General features: G+C 48.9%; 1 pseudogene; it reads right to left on the reverse strand.

The window, feature by feature from the left end:
* The window catches only part of LOC122813818, a 116,357-nt pseudogene extending 94,665 nt beyond the window's left edge, over window positions 1-21,692 (reverse strand).
* Between the last annotated feature and the right edge of the window lie 694 nt (window positions 21,693-22,386).

Here is a 22,386-nt window from a genome sequence, read left to right on the forward strand (position 1 = left end):
AATGGATTACCACCTACATGGTACGTCGGGGCGAACATGTCCTTCCCACTGGGTAGGTCTGCACCTTCCCTGGCATGTAGCATCAGGCCATGGCTCTGGCACCAGTTATCCATTTCTATGAGGCCCCAGGTGGATGTCCGTGTCTGATGGGGTGTTGAGTATGGTGGCCGGTGTGCAGTCATCTGCATACCTTGTCTGCCACAATCCCCCTATGTTTGCATGCACATTGGAAGGTTGAATGCTGAACAGGAGGGGGCCCAGGACTGAGCCCTGTGGGCCTCCAATCGAGACCAGCTTGGAGTCTGACATGGCACCAGGAACACAAACCCTGTGTGGTGTGACCTCCATCCAGTTGGCAAACCATCGTGTGACATATGTCTCCACATGTACGCTGGTGAGCCTTTCCATGAGTCCCATGTGGAGTGTTGTTTGAACGCTCCCGCCAGGTCATGGTAGTCTGTGCAAACCGACGTACCCCCATCAATGGCCTTAGTGACCCCTCCAGACAGGTCGAGCAGGTTTGGGTGGCAGGATCTGCCCTTGACTAGGTCAATGTGGGTATGTTCCGGTATTGGCTGTACACCACTGTCTGTACTTATGGGCTCCAGTATGGACCTCCCCACAGCTTTGCAGACAAGGCTTGTCAAGCTGATAGGGCAGCGATGTCTACAGTCCAGAAAAGCACTACCCTGATGTAGTGGGACCACAGCTGCCGTATGCCATCCAGCGGGGACCTAGCCCGTAGTAAGCCTAAGATGACACAGCGGCCTTATGTGTGGGGCGAGGGCCTCAATGAGGTTGTGTAGCACACAGCTAGGGACACCATCTGGTCCCATTGGTGCTGTGTTCACTGCTTAACAGATAACAGATCTCTCCTGGGCATACGAGATGTTTGGGAGGCTACACTCTGGTGGGATGGATACGTCCCCTCTTGGGGGGGGCGGTAGATGTATGCATGGAACATGTCCGCTGGTTTGTTGACAATGTCTGTGGGTTCAGTGATCATTGTACCATTCTGGTGTAATTCCGGGCATGACTGTGTGCTCCCACCCATGTCCCTACCACAGCTAAGGAAGGTCCTATGGTTGTCTTATGTGTCCTCTGCAGTACCACTCCCACAAGTGGCCTTGGATGATTGTATGTGTGATCGTATGTTAACGCCGGTATTAATCAGTGATGCCTTCCCTGGTACTGATATTGCTCTGTCATGTATTAGCTCCAACTGTCGTACAGTTTTTCAATGGCTGGGGTCCACCAGACCATGTGCCTGCCTTCGGTGGACAAGGTCCTGATGTTATCATGATCGCTTGGTGCAGACATCCCTGGGGTGCTCAGAGAAGGCATTTGTAAGGGTTTCAGCAGTGTGGCCTGTGTTTACCACTGGCATGGAGGCCTTGTAGGGTACCACACCGGTCGTATGACATGTGTGGTTCGCTGTGGAGAGGTCATCACTTTGGTCTCCCATGCCGGTGTTGGGTGCAGGATGTGGATTACCAGTGGATTCACTATACGGTCTGACATCACCATTGAGGGATGTACATCCTGTGTGGAGCATATCCTCCCCATGTGTGATGATCAGAACTGGTATACGTCCCCCCCTTGTGAGTATGGTGCATGGGTGTTCCACAGCAGTCAGGTGTATGAACACCTAGGACCTTTGGCATAGGGTGTTGTGTCCTGGGTAATGTTCTCGGTCTATGTATGGGTGGTTGATGTCACCCAATATGACGGTGTTGTGAGAGCATTCACACTCACCAGTGTCTTCAGGACGGCTGTGCAGGTATCCTGGGTTTGGGAGGGTGGTCTGTAGCATGCAACAAACTGTAGGGCAGTCCTAACCATGGTTAATTGCACCTGGATATTCCCCACTGCTACGTGCATCTCTGCCAACATGGAGGTGTGTGTATCCGTCATGGAAATGGGGACTCCCCCTCCTTCTGTGTTATGTCCGGGTTATGGTCCTGAACGCATGATATGGGGTATGACCCGACAGTGCTGGGTGCTCTCAGCAGCCCTGACCAATGTTTCAGTCACAGCACTGACATCGATGTCCTCCATACTGAGGAGGGCATTTGAGGGTGTGCAGCTTGGCCGTAGACCACTGGCAGTGAGCTGTATTATCCTGTGTGTTCTCCAGGCTTGTAGTGTAGGGTGGTAGGTTTATCATTCCAGCCGTGCCTGCAGTGAGCACTGTGGGGGTGGCAGGTGCCTTCGCCAAACTCTTGAAGACCGGGGGCGACAGCTGCCAGCCATACCATGCAAAGGGGCATGGCGTGCCAAGCATGGCATCCCAGGTAAGAGGAATCCGGATCCCCTCAGACTGACACCGGTAACCAGGCACATTATCAAGGGTGACCACATTGAGCCAGTATAGTGGCATCATACTTGATGAGGGTGGGATACTGCCCAGGGTCAGGGACATGCTGGCCTGGGCTACACAATCTGAGTGGCCCTCTATGTCTCCTGTAATGTATCCCAGGGTGGTATGCCACCAGTCGTTGACACCAGCATGGGCAATGACCGCGTCATACCTGTACATGCTGCGGAGTGACCTGAGTGCGTGTGTTATGTGGCGTATTCCAGCGGCCGGCAGGCAGCCTACTGTGATCATTCCCTTGTTCAGTATGGTGGGTGGGACGTCGGTGTGTCTGGCAGTGGTGTCACCCATTACAGGTGTGTCTGGCAGTGTGTGTGTCGCTTTTGGGGCTCTGCCAGGTTAGCACACTGACGTTGAGAACTATGTGTTGCATGTCCTATGTCTTGTGGAGGCAGTAGCTTGTGTGTCTGCTTCAGAGGGCTCGTTAGGTTCGTGACATGTCCTACAGTGCCTCCAGGTATGTCTTAGTGTGTTCATGTGTTTGATTAGCATTTGCGATAGTCACATGTGACACTGGGTATGTGGTGTGCATTGTGTCCTTCCCCTCCCGCGTGGTCTTGTCGGTCATGGTTGGAGAGAGCACAGCCCCCTGTCTGGCTATATAGTTGCATCTGTCACATGTATTATGTTCATTGGGGGAGGTGCGGCTTGTCCGTGTCCATGAGGCACCTGTAACAGTGGCCAGGACGCCCAGATTCACCATCTGAACAGGAGAGGTCACTAGCAATTGACCCGTCGACATGCCAGAGGATGTGAATGCATTTGCTGTGCAACCGGGTCAGAAGGCACCTATAGGGAAGTGGGCACACAAGGGGATTCTAGGACAGTGTAGTACTCCATTTAGTATACATGTACTTTATCTATGTGGGAATACTATGGGAGCAGGTGCAGAGCTTTTCTGATGTAGAGAACAGACAGTCGGGATTGCAAGAAGAGAGGTCATACACATAAACCTGTGGAGCACGGAGCCGGATACAGTGTAACGTTGCTTACACGGTACATGACGCACATGTCCACACATATACTGCACCTGATGCCTGTGGTCGGTGCCACAGGCTACGGTGGACAGAGACATCACATACATGGCATGACACAGTACAGGTATGGTGACATTCTGCAGGTGTCGTACGCAGTGTGCTGGCTACTGACCACAGGTGTCACCTGTCAGCTGTGGTGCACAGTGTTCGACAGTCAGATGCTGTACCGGTATAGGACTATTCCCGCATTTCGGGCATACACCTCTATGGCACACACACCATTGTGTGCAGGTGGGGGCACCCCTCTGTGTGGGCGGCACCCCCCCAAGACAATGCACCACGCCATGTCACAAGGGGTGGTCTTGCACAGGTGGCCAGTAAGGCTCACAGGTATGGAAATGACAGGGCTGTACAATGCAGCACCACTACAGGATGGTCACCCTGTGTGGTCAGTGTCCAGTCACAACACGATATCTGCATACACCCTCTCAACAGGCAGCAGACATACACACATGTCAACACACTGACATGGTGGTGGCCACACATGTCTACACGGAGGGATGACGTGTTGCATGTACTACACCATCCACATCGGTGCACCCCACACTGAGGTAGGTACAGAGCTCTACCATGGTGTACAGTGATGTGTGGCATGTAGCACATAGTTCCCCCGATCTGTGGCATACATGGGCACCCATTCCTGCACACATGTTGGTGCTAGGAATGCCACACCCACTACATGGGATTTGTGCAGGCGTGCAGCGGTATGTGGGGCATCCTGCTTACTACCACTGTATCCGGCAGCTGTGCCAATATCTGCACTTGGGTGGTGGCAGGGGTTACAGTGGCAATGTGACATATGGTCGAACCCGCATGGCCGATGGGTATGCATCATGGCAGCGCTGTCATGTAAAGGCGACATAGCGGACTGTATGCACATGGCAGTGTAAGACGGTGTGTGACACACCTGTGACCAGCACCTGCACACATGCATGTGGACAGGTGTTTAAACAAATGGTGTACACACAGACTGCCATGCGTGCTGTTACTATGCCACCATATGATGGCCTCCATGATGGGTATGCATGTGGGAGGGGGTTGCAACTGTGTTACGGACACCAGACACTGCCCCTGCATGGCTGCACCGTGCACAGTACACATGTCACATGTATCCCCTGTTGCCATGTGTGTATGCATTGCTACGTTGTGACATGTGTGTCAACATGCATGGTACATGGACTGTGCTTTGGTATCACAGCTGTCACAGGCAAACTGTACAAGGGTATGTGTCCCTGTGAACACCGCCACACCCTGTAGGGGGTGCATACCACAGACATGTGTCCGCCTTCCCTTCGTGTGTGTATTACCGCGTACGCCTGTGCCATGCATGTGGTACATCACAGGCTTCATATGTGTCCTGCGTGCAGTCCATGCACACAGCCTGGAAACCACATATGTGACATATCCAGACATTGTTTCACTGTGGTACAGCTGCAGTCATGTGTCATACCTGTGTCAGGCCCGTGGCATGTGTGGAGCACGCCTGTCCGTGTATACCGGTACGGGTGGACTACATCACACCTGTGGGATCATTGATAGTACATGTGTACTCTGCACGATGGACGTACACCACCACATAGTCTTCTGGACATATGTCACATGCAGTTTCTGGACCGTGAGGCATACTGCTGCACCGATGACATGGTGCTGGCATAGCAGCTACAGTGTTCACTTCGGTGTGTACATGTTCAGCCTGCACCCGTGGCGCCTGTGCTGTCATCTGTGTGTACGTGTGACTGCATGTGTGTCCACCCTGCGCGTGTGTACGGGTTTACCTGGCCGTGACTTGCGGTGTGTGCACTCTGTCTGCATGCCGGACGATGCGTAGCACATACTACGTGTGTGAGCATGGCCGGGTCGCTGTGTGGCTGGACACACACGACGGTCCACAGTCTGCCTCCCATGCCATCGCCCCATGTGTATGCATGTCTGCACTGTGCCGATTCTAAGTGTCTGAGCATGCCCAGTACGCAGCTGTGTAGATGGACACACAGTACAGTGCACACCGCCCGACTGCATTGATACCCGGTGCATGCCTGTTTCCCCTTCGCAACTGCCACATCTGTGGCATGGCCGGGTTGCTGTTGTGTGGCTGGACACACACGACGGTCCACAGTCTGCCTCCCATGCCGTTGCCCCATGTGTATGCATGTCTGCACTGTGCCGATTCTAAGTGTCTGAGCATGCCCAGTGAGCAGCTGTGTAGATGGGCACACAGTACAGTGCACACCGCGGCCGACTGCGTTGATACCCCGTGAGCATGTCTGTCTCCCCTTTGCAACCGCTAGGTGTGAGAGGCATGGCGAGTACACCTGTCGGGGGTACACACGACAGTCGGCACCGATGTCTGCTACTAGGCGTGTAGCCATGGCCAATGACATCCTGCATAGCCATGGTGACCATCCAGGTGACTCATATGTGGCTGTCATGCCACATTGGCTGCCTACATCCTGCACGCCGGATGCCCTCTCATAGGGTATACTGTCATGTGGTGCATCCCATATTCATGTCGTGATGTACTGCTCCGTAGTTATTTGGTATTCCCGACTGCAGCACTACCGTGTTACTGTACAGCCACCTTGGGATGGTAACAGGCTGTGTGACTGCGCACTCTGTCTTCATTCCCTATCGGCCGCATTGCCTCTGCAGATGATACCACCCACCCAGGGGTATGCCTCCTGACAGTGCTGTGCTCAGTAATCCCGGTAGCGCGTTCTGTAAATGCTGCATGCTGTAGTGAGTTCATGTAGGTAGGCGTAGGTTCGACTCTCGGCCCTTCCCTGTGTGTGTGTGTGTGTGTGTGTGTGTGTGTGTGTGTGTGTGTGTGTGTGTGTGTGTTTCCAGCTGCCTCTGCAGATGAACATGCTTTTAGATGCTTCGCAACACATACCTTGGCTATTGCCAGCTATTCTCTTACGGGTGATGTCACCCACCTAGAAGTATGCCTCTGACAGCGCTGTGTTCAGTAATCTCGGTAGCACGTTCTGTAAATGCTTCATGCTGTAGTGAGTTCATGTAGGTAGGTGTAGGTTCGACTCCCGGCCCTTCCCTGTGTGTGTGTTTCCAGCTGCCTCTGCAAATGAACTTGCTTTTAGACGCTTCGCAACACATACCTTGGCTATTGCCAGCTATTCTCTTATGGGTGATGTCACCCGCCTAGAAGTATGCCTCTGACAGTGCTGTGCTTAGTAATCTCGGTAGCGCGTTCTGTAAATGCTTCATGCTGTAGTGAGTTCATGTAGGTAGGCGTAGGTTCGACTCTCGGCCCTTCCCTGTGTTTGTGTGTGTGTGTTTCCAGCTGCCTCTGCAGATGAACATGCTTTTAGACGCTTCGCAACACATACCTTGCCTATTGCCCGCTATTCTCTTATGGGTGATGTCACCCGCCTAGAAGTATGCCTCTGACAGCGCTGTGCTCAGTAATCTCGGTAGCGCGTTCTGTAAATGCTTCATGCTGTAGTGAGTTCATGTAGGTAGGCATAGGTTCGACTCTCGGCCCTTCCCTGTGTGTGTGTGTGTGTGTGTTTCCAACTGCCTCTGCAGATGAACATGCTTTTAGATGCTTCGCAACACATACCTTGCCTATTGCCGGCTATTCTCTTACGGGTGATGTCACCCGCCTAGAAGTATGCCTCTGACAGCACTGTGCTCAGTAATCTCGGTAGCACGTTCTGTAAATGCTTCATGCTGTAGTGAGTTCATGTAGGTAGGCATAGGTTTGACTCTCGGCCCTTCCTGTGTGTGTGTGTGTGTGTTTCCAGCTGCCTCTGCAGATGAACATGCTTTTAGACGCTTCGCAACACATACCTTGGCTATTGCCAGCTATTCTCTTACGGGTGATGTCACCCACCTAGAAGTATGCCTCTGACAGCGCTGTGCTCAGTAATCTCGGTAGCGCGTTCTGTAAATGCTTCATGCTGTACTGAGTTCATGTAGGCAGGCGTAGGTTCGACTCTCGGCCCTTCCCTGTGTGTGTGTGTTTCCAGCTGCCTCTGCAGATGAACATGCTTTTAGACGCTTCGCAAAACACATATCTTGCCTATTGCCAGCTATTCACTTTTGGGTGATGTCACCCGCCTAGAAGTATGCCTCTGACAGTGCTGTGCTCAGTAATCTCGGTAGCGTGTTCTGTAAATGCTTCATGCTGTAGTGACTTCATGTAGGTAGGCGTAGGTTTGACTCTCGGCCCTTCCCTGTGTGTGTGTGTGTGTGTGTGTGTGTGTGTGTGTGTTTCCTGCTGCCTCTGCAGATGAACATGCTTTTAGACGCTTCGCAACACATACCTTGGCTATCAGCGGCCATTCCTTTACGGATGTTGTCACCCACCTGTACATGTGCCTCTGACGGTGGTGTGTTCGGTGGTCCACGTAGCGCATTCCATACCTGTGTCATACTTTTGTGCGGTTGGGTATGTGGGGGTGTTGGCAATCACCATGCCTGCCACATGTGTGTGTGTGTCCATGCTCCCAGCTGCATGGGTTCATAGGGTATGGCTTTAAGGTTTCCGCAGAACACTCATATCCTGCCGCCATCCCTGTGTTTGTGGATGGTGAGACGCAGCTCGTGTACTGCTTGTGTGCCTGATGTGGTTGGCGACCTTCGTAGCGTGTTCTCCACGTGCACCCTGCTATGGTGTGGTGGGGTGGTGCTGTGTACATTACACTCACGGGCTTGCCACATGTGTCTGTCTGTATCTCTGTCATTATATATCTACGTACCTATGTTGTGCCCGTAGTGCTGCTCTTGCATGGACAGCTGTCTTTCCCATGTATTGCATATTTGCACGGCTGACACATAGAACTGTGGTACGTTGCATATCCACACATTGTCCATGCACCGTCCATATTCCAGAACACCCTAAAGACATCTGCTGGATATCGTGGCAGACAGCTATCCTTGCTGTACTGACACTGTACCCGTACACGCCATACACCTTGTGTGTAATTGCCTATTTATGGTGTGTGTATGTCTACCTGTGCTGTATGCATGGCCGTGTGTGTGTCCCGCTATAGCCATCTGTGCAGGTGTCGCCACTATGGGTAATCCTTGTGGACCGCTGTTTCATGTGCACGTCTGCACATACCTGCAGACCGTACTACCCCTCCGACGGCAGCGGCCTTAGATTGACTGCTGCCCTAGGCTGTAGGGCTCCATGGCACCCACCACCACAACACATGGTGCCCCCATCTTGGTATACCTACATGACACACCTACTAGACAGGTGGCCCTACTAGTGCGGCGCCCTGGGCAGCCGCAGGATTGCCGTATGCATACGGCCGGCTATGAGCACATCACAAGGCATACGAATACATTCGGTGTTTTACGACGTCTAGGTTATAATACCAGAGGGGAGACCTCATCAGGTATGCTGCAGAATGCGGATTTAGATGGATTATTAGGTGGAGGGTTGGCCACACACCAGGGTTGACTGATGGAACACCGATGAGGCCTCTTTTGAGAAGCAGGTGGATTAAACCCCCGTAACAGGAATGTAGTTTAGGTACAGATGTAGAGTTAACACACATTTGTCCACTCTTTCAGTTCTGTACCACTGTATTACAGTGATATGATATGCATATCTTCTATATATATTGTTAGATCTTTGATTGATGAGTATTCGGCATAGTACAATATCATGTAATACATGTGTTAATAGGATGCTTTCTGAGATATTAATATATGTGTGTAGTTAACATTGCGTCTGTGCTTTCTATGCTGTGGTTACATGTTCATTGTTTGCTGAGAAAGTAACAAATGGAAGTGTAAGGGGGGATATTTAAAGCCTGGATGCTTCTATGTTATGTGTAAGTCTCACGGAGCCTACGGGTGAAAGCGCTTACATGTGTATGACGTAACCTTTGTATACCATGTGTGACCTGTCGTGGACAATGTCTACGTTGACTGTTTCATCTACCTATGTGTGACTTGGTTTGTGTGCCATAAGGTGCCAGCGGGTCTTTGATGTTGATTAGGTGTATTCCATGGTCAGTTGACATTAATCCTATTAATTCACTGAAGGATGTTCTTCATAGGTGGGAACGCCATAGTTTGACCATCGTATGACTTTCCTAGCTGACGTTGATATTGTGCCATTGGTATGTGTTCCACAGGTCACCCATTTGTTCCGCGGTATGGAAGCGTGTGATCCCCATTTTGGTGCTGGCAGATTGAGTGCTGTGTACGCCGGTATTCGCACAGCGGTCTAGCTTTGTATGGGGAGTATCTACTTTAGTCCCTATCTGTATTTCCTGTGTTATGCCTCACTGCAGCTGTGTGATTCCACCAGGTTTGCAGTTATGGGTGCCATCTTGGTCCTACGCTTGTCCATCCCTAGCGATTGCCTACTGGACACTGGTATGGAGCAGTACACATTTCACACCTGCATTTAGCATTAGCTGGTGGATGCTTTGCACAATTAGTGGGGAGTAAGGCACGTGCTACTCCCACATCCCTCCCACGGTGCGGGACAACGTATTATCTGCCAAACAACACCGAGCCCCGTTTCTGCATACCCAGGATCCCATGGCTGCAACCCTCGACGGTACCCATTACACATCTGTCATGTGTGCGGGAATGGGATGTGGATGCACCTCTATGGACTCTACAATCTGGGAATGTCTGTTCATATGTCCTGCATTCCGTGGACAGTTATCATCAACCTTGAACACGCTGGGGGTGCATATGTCTGGCTGTACCGTATTCACGGCTGTCAGTTCTTCTGGGTCTCTCGATCGCAGCTGGTTGACATTGCGTACGGATGAATCTTTGGGGTCCTACTATGAACACCATTGTGCATATGTACAGTGTAGACCTTGTTGGACTGTGTCCATCTGGCCAGTGGGTTTGACTGCTGCTGTATGTTCCCCAATCGTGGATGTCTGCTTGCTACCCATATTATGTAGTGCTACGTTAACCAGGTTATTCTAAACTGAAACCGGATGGTGTAAATCCAATGATGCAGGCTAGGAAATGCTTTAACTAATCCTCAGATGTCCCATTAGGAAATTTCCGCCACTGTATTGTCAAAATGACACAACCAAAACATGTAGATCCTATTAATTCATTGAAGGATGTTCTTTATATGCGTGAACGCCATAGTTTAAGGATCCTATGACTTTCCTAGTTGACGTTGTTGGTGTGCCATTAGTATGTGTTAGGCAGGTCGCCCATTTGTTCCGCAGTATGGTAGCGAGTGATCCCCATTTTCTTGCTGACAGATTGAGTGCTGTGTACGCCGGTATTCGCACGGCGGTCTGACTTTGTATGTGGAGTCTCTACTGTAGTCCCTATCTGTATTCCCTGTGTTATGCCTTACTACAGCTGTGTAATTCCACCAGGTTTGCAGTTATGGGTGCCATCTTGGTCATACATTTGTCCATCCTTGGGAAATGCCTACTGGACACTGGTATAGGGCTGTACCCATTTCACAGCTGCATTTAGCATTTTGCGGTGGATGATTTTCATTATTGGTGGGGGTAAGGCATGTGCTATACCCACATCCCTCCCACGGGGCGGGACAACGGATTATCTGCCAAACAACACCGAGCCCCATTTCTGCATACCCACGATCCCATGGCTGCAGCCCTCGACGGTACCCATTATACATTCTTCATGTGCGGGACTGAGATGTGGACGCACATCTATGGACTCGGCCATATGGGTATTTCTGCTCATATGTCCTGCATTTCATGGACACCTGTCATCAACCTTAAACACGCTGGTGGTGCATATGTCTAACTGTGCCATAGTCATGGCTGTTACGCCTTCAGCATCGCTTCCTCCATCACGTTTATATTGCATAGGGTTAAATTTTTGGGTCCTACAATGGACACCGATGTGCATATGTAAAGTGTAGAACCTGTTGCACTGTGTCCATCTGGCCAGTGGGTTTGACTGCTGCTGTATGTTCCCAATCACGGATGTGTGTTTGACTACACATATTATGTAGTGCTACGACATCCAGGTCTTTCAAACCTGAAACCGAATGGTGTACATCCACAGATGCAGGTTAGCAACTGCTTTACATAATCCTCAGAAGTCACAATAGGAAATATCCGCCACTGTATTGTCAAAATAACACCACCATAACATGTGGATCCTATTAATTCATTGAAGGATGTTCTTTATATGTGGGTACGCCATAGCTTCACCATCCTATAACCTTCCTAGTTGACGTTGTTGGTGTGCCATTACTATGTGTTCCTCAGATCGCCCATTTGTTCCGCAGTATGGAAGCGAGTGATCCCCATTTTCTTGCTGGCAGATTGAGTGCTGTCTACGCCGGTATTTGCTCGCCGGTCTGGCTTTGTATGGGGGGTGTGTACTGTGGTCCCTATCTGTATTTTCTATGTTATGCCTTACTGCAGCTGTGGAATTACACCAGGTTTGCAGTTATGGGTGACCATCTTGGTCATACGTTTGTCCGTCCATGGGAATTGCCTAATGGACACTGGTATAGGGCTGTACACATTTCACAGCTGCATTTAGCATTCTCCGGTGGATGATTTGCATTATTAGTGGGGAGTAATGCATGTGCTATACCCACATCCCTCCCACGGGGCAGGACGACGGATTATCTGCTAATCAACACCGAGCCCCATTTCTGCATACCCACGATCCCATGTCTGCAACCCTCAACGGTACCCATTGCACATCCTTCATGTGTGCGGGAATGGGATGTGGACGCACGTCTATGGACTCGGCAATCTGGGGAGTCATATTCATAAGTCCTGCATTTCATGGACACTTGTCATCAACCTTGAACACGCTGGTGGTGCACATATCTAGCTGTGCCGTAGTCACGGCTGTCAGTTCTTCTGGGTCTCTCGATCGCAGCCGGTTCACTTTGCGTACGGATAAATTTTTGGGGTCCTACAATGGACACCAATGTGCATATGTAAAGTGTAGAACTTATTGGACTGTGTCCATCTGGGCAGTGGGTTTGACTGCTGCTGTATGTTCGGCAATCACGGATGTCTGTTTGAGTACCCATATTATGTAGTGCTACGTAAACCGGGTTTTTCTACACTGAACCCAAATGGTGTTATTCCAATGATGCAGGCTAACAATTGCTTCAACTAATCCGCAGATATCCCATTAGGACATTCCTGCCTCTGTATTGTCAAATTAACACGACCAAAACATGTAGATCCTATTGATTCATTGAAGGATGTTCTTTATATGTGGGTACGCCATAGCTTAACCATCCTATAACCTTCCTAGTTGACGTTGTTGGTGTGCCATTAGTATGTGTTCCGCAGGTCACCCATTTGTTCCGCGGTATGGCAGCGAGTGATCCCCATTCTCTTGCTGGCAGATTGAGTGCTGTGTACGCCGGTATCCGCACGGCGGTCTGACTTTGTATGTGGAGTCTCTACTGTAGTCCCTATATGTATTCCCTGTGTTATGCCTTACTACAGCTGTGTGATTCCACCAGGTTTGCAGTTATGGGTGCCATCTTGGCTGTACGTTTGTCCATCCATGGGAACTGCCTAATGGACACTGGTATAGGGCTGTACACATTTCACAGCTGCATTTAGCATTCTCCGGTGGATGATTATGCATTATTAGTGTGGAGTAACGCATATGCTATACCCACATCCCTCACACGGGGCGGGACAATGGATCATCTGCCAAGCAACACCGAGACCCATTTCTGCATACCCACGATCCCATGGCTGCAACCCTCGACGGTACCCATTGCACATCCTCCATGTGTGCGGGAATGGGATGTGGACGCACTTCTATGGACTCGACAATCTGGGGATTTCTGTTCATATGTCCTGCATTTCATGGACAGTTGTCATCAACCTTGGACACGCTGGTGGTGCATATATGTAGCTGTGCCGTAGTCATGGCTGTCACTTCATCTGGGTCTCCCGATCGCAGCAGGTCGACATTGCGTACGGATACATTTTTGGGTCCTACAATGGACACCAATGTGCATATGTAAAGTGTAGAACTTGTTGGACTGTGTCCATCTGGCCAGTGGGTTTGACTGCTGCTGTATGTTCAGCAATCACGGATGTCTGTTTGAGTACCCATATTATGTAGTGCTACGAACCCATGTTTTACTACAATTAACCCAAATGGTGTTAATCTAATGCTGCAGGTTGGCAACTGCTTTAACTAATCCTCAGAAGTCCCAGTAGGACATATACGCCACTGTATTTTCAATATAACACAGTCAGAACATGTAGAACCTATTAATTCATTGAAGGATGTTCTTTATAAGCGGGAACGCCAGTGTTTAAACATCCTATGACCTTCCTAGTTGACGTTGTTGGTGTGCCATTAGTATGTGTTCCACAGGTCACCCATTTGTTCCGCAGTATGGCAGCGAGTAATCCCCATGTTGTTGCCGGCAGATTGAGTGCTGTGTACGCCGGTATTCGCACGGCGGTCTGGATTTCTATGGGGAGTGTCTACTGTAGTTGCCATCTGCATTTCCTGTGTTATGCCTTACTGCAGCTGTGTAATTCCACCGGGCTTGCAGGTATGGGTGCCATCCTGGTCGTAGGCTTGTCCATCCATGGGAATTGCCTACTGGACACTGTTATGGCCTGTACACATTCCACACCTGCATTTAGCATTATCCGGTGGATGCTTTGCATTATTAGTGGGGAGTAGGTCATGTGCTACACCCACATCCCTCCCACGGGGTGGGACAACGGATTATCTGCCAAACAACACCGAGCCCCATTTCTGCATACCCAAGATCCCATGGCTGCAACCCTCGACAGTACCCATTACACATCCTTCATGTGTGCGGGACTGGGATGTGGACGCACATGTATGGACTCGTCGATCTGGGGATTTCTGTTCATATGTCCTGCATTTCATGGACATTTGTCATCAACCTTAAACACGCTGGTGGTGCATATGTCTAACCGTGCCATAGTCACGGCTATCGCGTCATCTGGTGGACAGTAACGGCTGGATGGAATTCTGTTAGGATGAATTTTTGGGTCCTACAATGGACACCAATGTGCATATGTAAAGTTAGATGCTGCTGGACTGTGTCCAACTGGCCAGTGGTTTTGACTGCTGCTGTATGTTCCCCAATCGCGGATGTCTGTTTGACTACCCATACTACATGGTGCTACGTAAACCAGGTGTTTTAGAACTGGGAACAAATGGTGTACATCCAAAGATGCAGGTTAGCAACTGCTTTAAATTAACCTCAGGCGTCCCAATAGGAAATATCCGTCACTGTATTTTCAACATAACACCGCCAGAACATGTTGATCCCCTATGTATTCATTGAAGCATGTTTTCTTTATAGGTGGGAACGCCATAGTTTACATATCCTAGATGACGTTGTTGGTGTGCCATTAGTATGTGTTCCACAGGTCGCCCATCTGTTCCGCAGTATGGTAGCGAGTGATCCCCATTTTGTTGCTGGCAGATTGAGTGCTGTGTATGCCGGTGTTCGCACGGCGGTCCAACTTTGTATGGGGAATGTCAACTGTAGTCCCTATGTGTATTTCCTGTGTTATGCCTTACTGCGGCTGTGTAATTCCACCTGGTTTGCAGTTATGGGTGCCATCTTAGTCGTACGCTTGTCCATCCATGAGAATTGCCTACTGGACACTGGTATAGGGCTGTACACATTTCACACCTGCATTTAGCATCCTCCGGTGGATGCTTTGCATTATTATTGGGGAGTAAGGCAGGTGCTACGCCCACATCCCTCCCACAGGGCAGGACAATGGATTATCTGCCAAACAACACCAAGCCCTGTTTCTACATACCCAGGATCCCTTCGCTGCAACACTCGACAGTACCCATTACACATCCTTCATGTGTGCGGGACTGGGATGTGGACGCACTTCTATGGACTCGGAACTCTGGGGATTTCTGTGCATATGTCCTGCATTTTCTGGACACTTGTCATCAACTGTAATAACACTGGTGGTGCATATGTCTAGCCGTGCCGTAGTTACGGGTGTCGCTTCTTCTGGTTGAACGATAACAGCTATATGATGTTCCATAGGTATCAATGTTTGGGTCCTACAATGGACACCAATGTGCATATGTAAAGTGTAGAACTTGTTGGACTGTGTCCATCTGGCGGGTGGTTTTGACTGAACTTCCTAGTTGACGTTGTTGGTGTGCCATTAGTATGTGTTCCACAGGTCGCTCATTTGTTCCACAGCATGGCAGCGAGTAATCCCCATTTTGGTGCTGGCAGATTGAGTGCTGCGTACGCCGGTATTCGCATGGTGGTCCGACTTTGTATGGGGAGTGTCCACTGTAGTTCCCACCTGTATTTCCTGTGTTATGCATTCCTGCAGCTGTGTAATTCCACCGGGTTTGCAGTTATGGGTGCCATCTTGGCCATACGTTTGTCCGTCCATGGGTAATGCCTACTGGACACTGGTATAGGGCTGTACACATTTCACAGCTGCATTTAGCATTCTCCAGTGGATGTTTTGCATTATTAGTGGGGAGTAACGCATGTGCTATACCCACATCCCTCCCACGGGGCGGGACGACGGATTATCTGCCAAACAACACCGAGCCCCATTTCTGCATACCCATGATCCCATGGCTGCAACAGTCGTCAGTACCCATTACAAATCTTTCATGTGTGCGGGACTGGGATGTGGACGAACTTCTATGGACTCGACAGTCTGGGGTTTTCTGTTCATATGTCCTGCATTTCATGGACACTTGTCATCAACATTAAACACGCTGGTGGTGCATATGTCTAGCTGTGCCATGGTCACGACTGTCGCTTCTCCTGGTTGGACGATGAAGGCTGGCAGGTATTCCGTACAGGACAATTTTTGGGTCCTACAATGGACACCAATGTGCATATGTAAAGTGTAGAGCTTGTCGGACTGTGTCCATGTGGCCAGTGGTTTTGACTGCTGCTGTATGTTCCCCAATCGTGGATGTCTGCTTGACTACCCATAGTGTGTAGTGCTATGGAAACCAGGTTTTCCAAAGCCGGAACCAAATGGTGTACATCCAATGATGCAGGTTAACAACCGCTTTAAATAATCCCCAGAGGTCCCAGTAGGGAAGTATCGCCACTTTATTGTCGGAATGACACCACCATAACAGGTAAATCACGAGCACTTTGGCCCGGTCTTACCGGCCATTTGCAAGTGTAATTAGCAGACACATATCAATAAATGTATAATAATACATATTGTAATACTGAAGTTAATCTATGTTATTTGGACAATGGCTTCTGCTATTGACATACGATGCTGTGGGTGTTGCCGGTTACCATACACATGGCTTTCTCAAAGGCCGAATTCACAATTCTGAACACTACTGTGGTCTCCTTTAAGGACCCTGAGCCAGTGGTCAACATTACTCAAGCCACTGCATCACTTACATATGCCTTCTACCGGCACCTACAGGACTGCATGGATCAGGCATTCCCTTACCCAACTGTGGTTCATTGTACCAGTGCCAAGCATCCAGTGTGGTGTACCCCAGCCATACACAAGCTGTACAATGAGAGGAGGTGGCTACTACAAGGCAGTGCAGACACCTTGTGAGGTATGACACCCTTGCTCATTATATGTGAAGAGCTACAGGCTGACATGACATAGTCTGGGTCAGGTTCCACAGATATATCTCCAAGGACTCGACAGACAATCATACGGCCTTCATTTGCTATGCTGGACACCAGGGAGGTAACTCCCAGATATGCTCTGACTGGGTTCACAATGATGTGGAGTTTACTGAACATACACACATTGCCAACATACGGGCTGACAGGTTCGGTGAAGACATCTCCCCCCCCCCTCCCCCCCACATGGAGAGATGTCTGTACCAGCGGTTTGTGGTCCCCGAATGTTCTGTAACGCACGGGTGGGACATGCTCTGTCCAAGGTAGTGAACACAGCATCCATGTGACCAGCTGGTGTCCCGACTGTGTACTCCGCGATCTCATTGAGGAATTAGACCCACAGTTAGGACAGCTGTTTATTCTTAGCCTTACCTCGGGAAACGTACCCAAGTTGTGGCGCACGGCGACTGTAGTCCCACTTCACAGGGCCAGTGCCTCCACTGACCCTGGTTATTACTGTCCCATTACCATGAGAAGACTTATCTGCAAAGACATGGGGAAGGATCATACTGTGGCCCATAGATGACAACATAGGGGACCTGCATACTTTGCATCCAACCCAGTTTTGCTTGGTCAGGGGCGGTTCATGCGTTTAAATCCTGGTTGACATTTTAGGGACAGTCACCGAGGCCATTGTTGAGGGTCATGCAGTCCATACAGCCTACCTCGACCTGGCAAAGGGCTTCAACACAATACCCTCCTCGGGTATCATTGATAACCCCATCGGCTTGAATGTGAACACGTACATCGCAGGATGGGTTGCAAACTGGCTAGGTGACACAACCCACGCGGTCATAGTTGCTGGCAGCATGTCGGACTTACTGCCTGTCACAGGCGGTGTCCCACGGGGCTCTGCCCTGGGTCCACTCTTTTTCTACATCTACATTTCCACAGTACAAGCACACACAGGGGTGTTATGGCTGACATTGTTTGTAGATGACTGCGAACCAGGTGCCATAGTGGGATGGACATCTGACACAGATATCCTTCAAAGGGGCCTCCCAGATATGGATATCTGCTGTCAGGGACATGGCCTACAGCTAAATGCCAGGTAATGCATAGTCATACCCATCGGGAAGAACGAGGTCACCCCTGTCCGTCATATGGGTGGCAGTCCACTGAGCACGGGGGGAATTACCAGGGATCTGGGGACCCAGGTTGTCAGTCACCATTCGTTCGACACACACGTTGCTATCGTGGTTTGGTAGAACTTCTACATTGCCCGCCTGATCGTGCAGGGATTCACATCTAGATCGGGGTAGGTCATCGTCTCCTTGTACTCATTACTCGTTACACCTATGATTGAGTACATTGCCCCATTCGGAAGGTATCTGACCCGACACCTACAGCAGCTGGGAAGGCCCCATAGGTTAATCGTCAGACAGATGCAGGGTGTCAGGGATATGTGTTGTGCTGCCCCACTGTAAGGACTCCTGCTCTATTCAGTCACATACCTCTTGTTCAGTGTTGACCTGTGCCTGACATACGAGGCCATGTCGACCCATATTTGATGACTATGCTTCACCTACTGGATCTACATCCCTCGGAACCACAAGGGCAGGTGACGTGAACCTTGACACGGTCATTAATAGAATGTGTTGGAGTGACACATACATCACCCAGACACTCACTATGCTGTGGATCTACATCACAGTACATGTGAGGCAGAGAACCTTGCTAGCCTTGTTCGGGGGGATCTTGTCCGTTGGATGGGGGATTGCAGATATACCCCAGGGATTACATCATTGTCACTGCTTGACAGAGGTACAGCAATATAATAGGCATTTATCTCCAGACCGGAGGGTTGGCAAAGGAAACCTAACTATGGCCTAGGGTTATGGCTGCCCTTGGGTAGATAGCCTACTCTGTACCTATGGACCTATGAACCTATGTTCATAGTTTGTCCCATTCACACTTGTCTATCCCCTATCCTCTTTCTCATGTGTATATTTCTGTGGCACGTGATTGAACTCTGTATTACCTGCAGGTATGCTGTCTACAGTGCACATACGTCATGGTTGATTACAGTGTATCTGTGTACCTACCTCTGTGATACTGAGGACTACCACACATCCTTCACAGCATTACATGCATATGTCCATTCTATTATTCTTTGGCCTAAGGGGGGGTGTTAAGGCAACGGTTACACGTGTCCCTGTTTGTGTGCGCGTCATGGTGGTCTTTGACCAGCCTCCGTTGCTGTCGTGGGATGGACGGTGGTGTTGGTGTGTGTTTGGCATGTGTTTTCACTGCCGGTACATCTGTGGGAGGTGGGGTTGGCACATGTTCCTCTTTGCAGGGGCCCCATCCTGGACTTTTGTGTCATGCATCTACACTTGGCACGTGCCATATGTCCTGTGCTATTCCCACAGTCGTGTATGCCTTCATGCATTACTACTGCGTGTTACTGGCTGTTTGTATGTGGTACACATGGCTATTATGGTGGATGGCTTGGCCTATTCCCATGCTATGACATACCCATCCATCCAGGCATATGCAAGTTATTCCGTCCTTTGCGTTGGCCGTGGGTGTTTGGCCATCCGGCAACGCTACTCTCAACATGTGATGTCCCACCTTCCCCTTCTGTGCCTGTGGCACCCTGTTAGGGCGTCCTGTTTGGTAGGCAGATGTTCCGCTATATGTGTTGTGTTTGACATGTCTGCATAGCTAATCATCGGTACGGTGGCTGAACATACCGCCTTGTCCAGAAGTGTACAGCTATGGGCACCGTGGCGTGTGCACGCCTATGGGGTTTCGACAGGTCCATACCACATGCGGGATGTACACATTCTGCCGACACATTCACATGCAGCCATTTGTATATCTGTACCTGGGGCAGGTTGTTAACATGTGGGGTACATATTTGCCCGCGTGGCACTGCCTAGGACAATACTTCTTACCACATTTCAGGTATGCCCATCATGTGTAGGTATGTAGCTGCGCAAGGCTGCTAGCTGGGTTGGGTGCACGGTCGTACGTGGGTGCGGGTTACATGCTATGACGGGGCTGTTGTGTATTACATTTGCATGCATGAGTTCTGCTTCTGGATATTATGCTTAGACATACGCCGTCCTATTTGTATGCGACAAGCACATTGCTGGGTGTGGTACATGTTGCTATGCACATGTTTGCCTGTGTTTAGGGTATCTTGTTTCCTTCTTGTTGTTATATCGACACGGCTACCCGGCTGTGTACTCTCACTACTGCTGGTGACCATGCCCATGTCGCTACTTCTATGTCGGTGCGGCGCGCTGACATGCTGCGGTACACCTTCACTGGGTATGCCCACTGACAGTGCATTGTGGGACGGATACGGTATTACACGTATCCTTTGTTCCTTGGACGGGTACACTTAGGACTTTGTGGGTTAATGTTTGGTTCTCCGTTTTGTTGGAACGGGTACTATGTTGCATAGTCTGCGTACGTTTCATTCTCCGCGGGCCCTGGCTGGTGCGGTTACTATTACAGGCGGACTGTGGAAGTCAGCACTTTAGGTTGCTCATGGCTTGGCCACGCCTCCAGACGCATCCTACTTGGGCTCGCTCACGTGCCCTACGCACGTGTCTGTGGTTGCGGCGCGCACTCATTACTATGCATATGGCGCTGCTACGCCGACTATTCACTGCACCGCCGGCGCAAGCCTTACACCAGCCTTGCGCCGAGCTTCATGAATCCCGGGGTTTGTTTTGTTTGTTAGCTGAGTAACTCATTCTTTAAGTTTGCAAGAGACAAAATGTAACACTTTCTTCCCAATAATATATATTTATGCTTTCATTGTGAAATATTTAGTTTCTGAAACACATCACTAGCAGTAGTAGGTCTTTGGTTTCTAAACTTTCCCGTGTATAAAACAATTGCAGAGAGTTCTACAATGATTTTGTTTTCATCTATAGAATGCCTTCAGTGTCATGAAAGAAGTAATGCAACTTCTGAGAGATGGATTTTTAGTATATAGTAATGACTTTGCTCTTGCTCATGTCTGTAGTAAACACACTTCTTAGCTAAGGGTGAAATGCATCATCTCTCTATGCATCTGTTTCTCGTTACATCTCATGGTGAGATGAAACTCTATAAATGCAGACACTTTTAATTAGAGGTGTCTTTACTTTTTACTGTATAGGAAAATGTTTTTTTTATTGGGAATTAATCCTCGGTTACTAGCCAAGAAAGTTTAAACCAGAGTGACAGTACAATAAACATACTGTTTTGATGCCATCAGACTGTAAAGCCTTATTTCACTACTGATACATCTGCTATAGTGCTACCTGGTGCTGAAAATCACGGTGTGCAAGTGCTATAAATCTAAGTGTAACAGCAGCTAATCGGACTTGCTGCTTAAAGTGCATTTACATCTTATGATTCTTAATTAAATAAGTGCCATTCTTACAACACACACATTATTAAACACCCTCCTAAAAACATAGCTTCAAAATGTTGTTTTACAAAGCTAAATTTGTGTCTAAACTGGCATGGTATCCCTCTCGCAAACAAACTGAATCTTTCAGCTGCTGTACATTAACGTTTTAATTGAATAAACCTGCATAATAAATCAATACAAATGAAATACCATTTTGATCATGTAGGGTTACCTTAATCCACCAGTAGTTCATGGAGATGATCAGATGTCTGAGCAGCTTTTCTCAAATGATGATTTCTCCTAGTGTGTCCAGCCTGTTATAAAGGTCAGCTGAGACCGACTTTACATTCTTCTCCATAGACGTATAAACTCATTTTCAACTGTTTCACTTTCTTTTTCTTCACTCTGAACCCCTCCCCTAAGGCATTTCTCTCAAATCATGCAGCTTTCTTGGCACAAGTTCTTTGTTTTTATGTGTGTGTATGTTTGAGGGAAGAATGCTCTTGAAAAAAATATTTAATAGTGTCACTCCATTACACCCACACCATGAAAATAATTTATTTTAAAAACGGCAGATCTGACGTGATCGCCTAAATAAGCACAAGTTAAGACTGAGAAGGACAAAAACACTGTTATTGTTTCATGTATTTTTATATTTAAAACACGTGGCATGTCGCCTCAAACCTGGCTAGCACCATTTATCAGAATTAAGTTATAGTCCTTTTTATGTTCCCAAATGTTGTTGCCTGAGGATTTTTTTATTACTAGCATTTATGTAATTTTCTGTAGATAGATTTATTTACAGCATATGGAATAGTCTGTGAAATAGTAATTTATACTAAATTATGTTAGTTTTATTCTAGTTTACAACTTTAATGATTTATAAAAGTATCACAACGTAACTATAGTATCAGTCTGATGTTATGAAATGTCTAGTACATTCCTTCCCATTTTCTGGTTCATTCACTAAATATGGCTCATTTTTACGACAGCAAGGTATAGCAGAATTGGCAGCAAATGTATT

The sequence above is a fragment of the Protopterus annectens genome, chromosome 1.part1, assembly GCF_019279795.1.
Source record: "Protopterus annectens isolate FY-2018-M chromosome 1.part1, PAN1.0, whole genome shotgun sequence".
NCBI classification, from domain to species: domain Eukaryota; kingdom Metazoa; phylum Chordata; order Ceratodontiformes; family Protopteridae; genus Protopterus; species Protopterus annectens.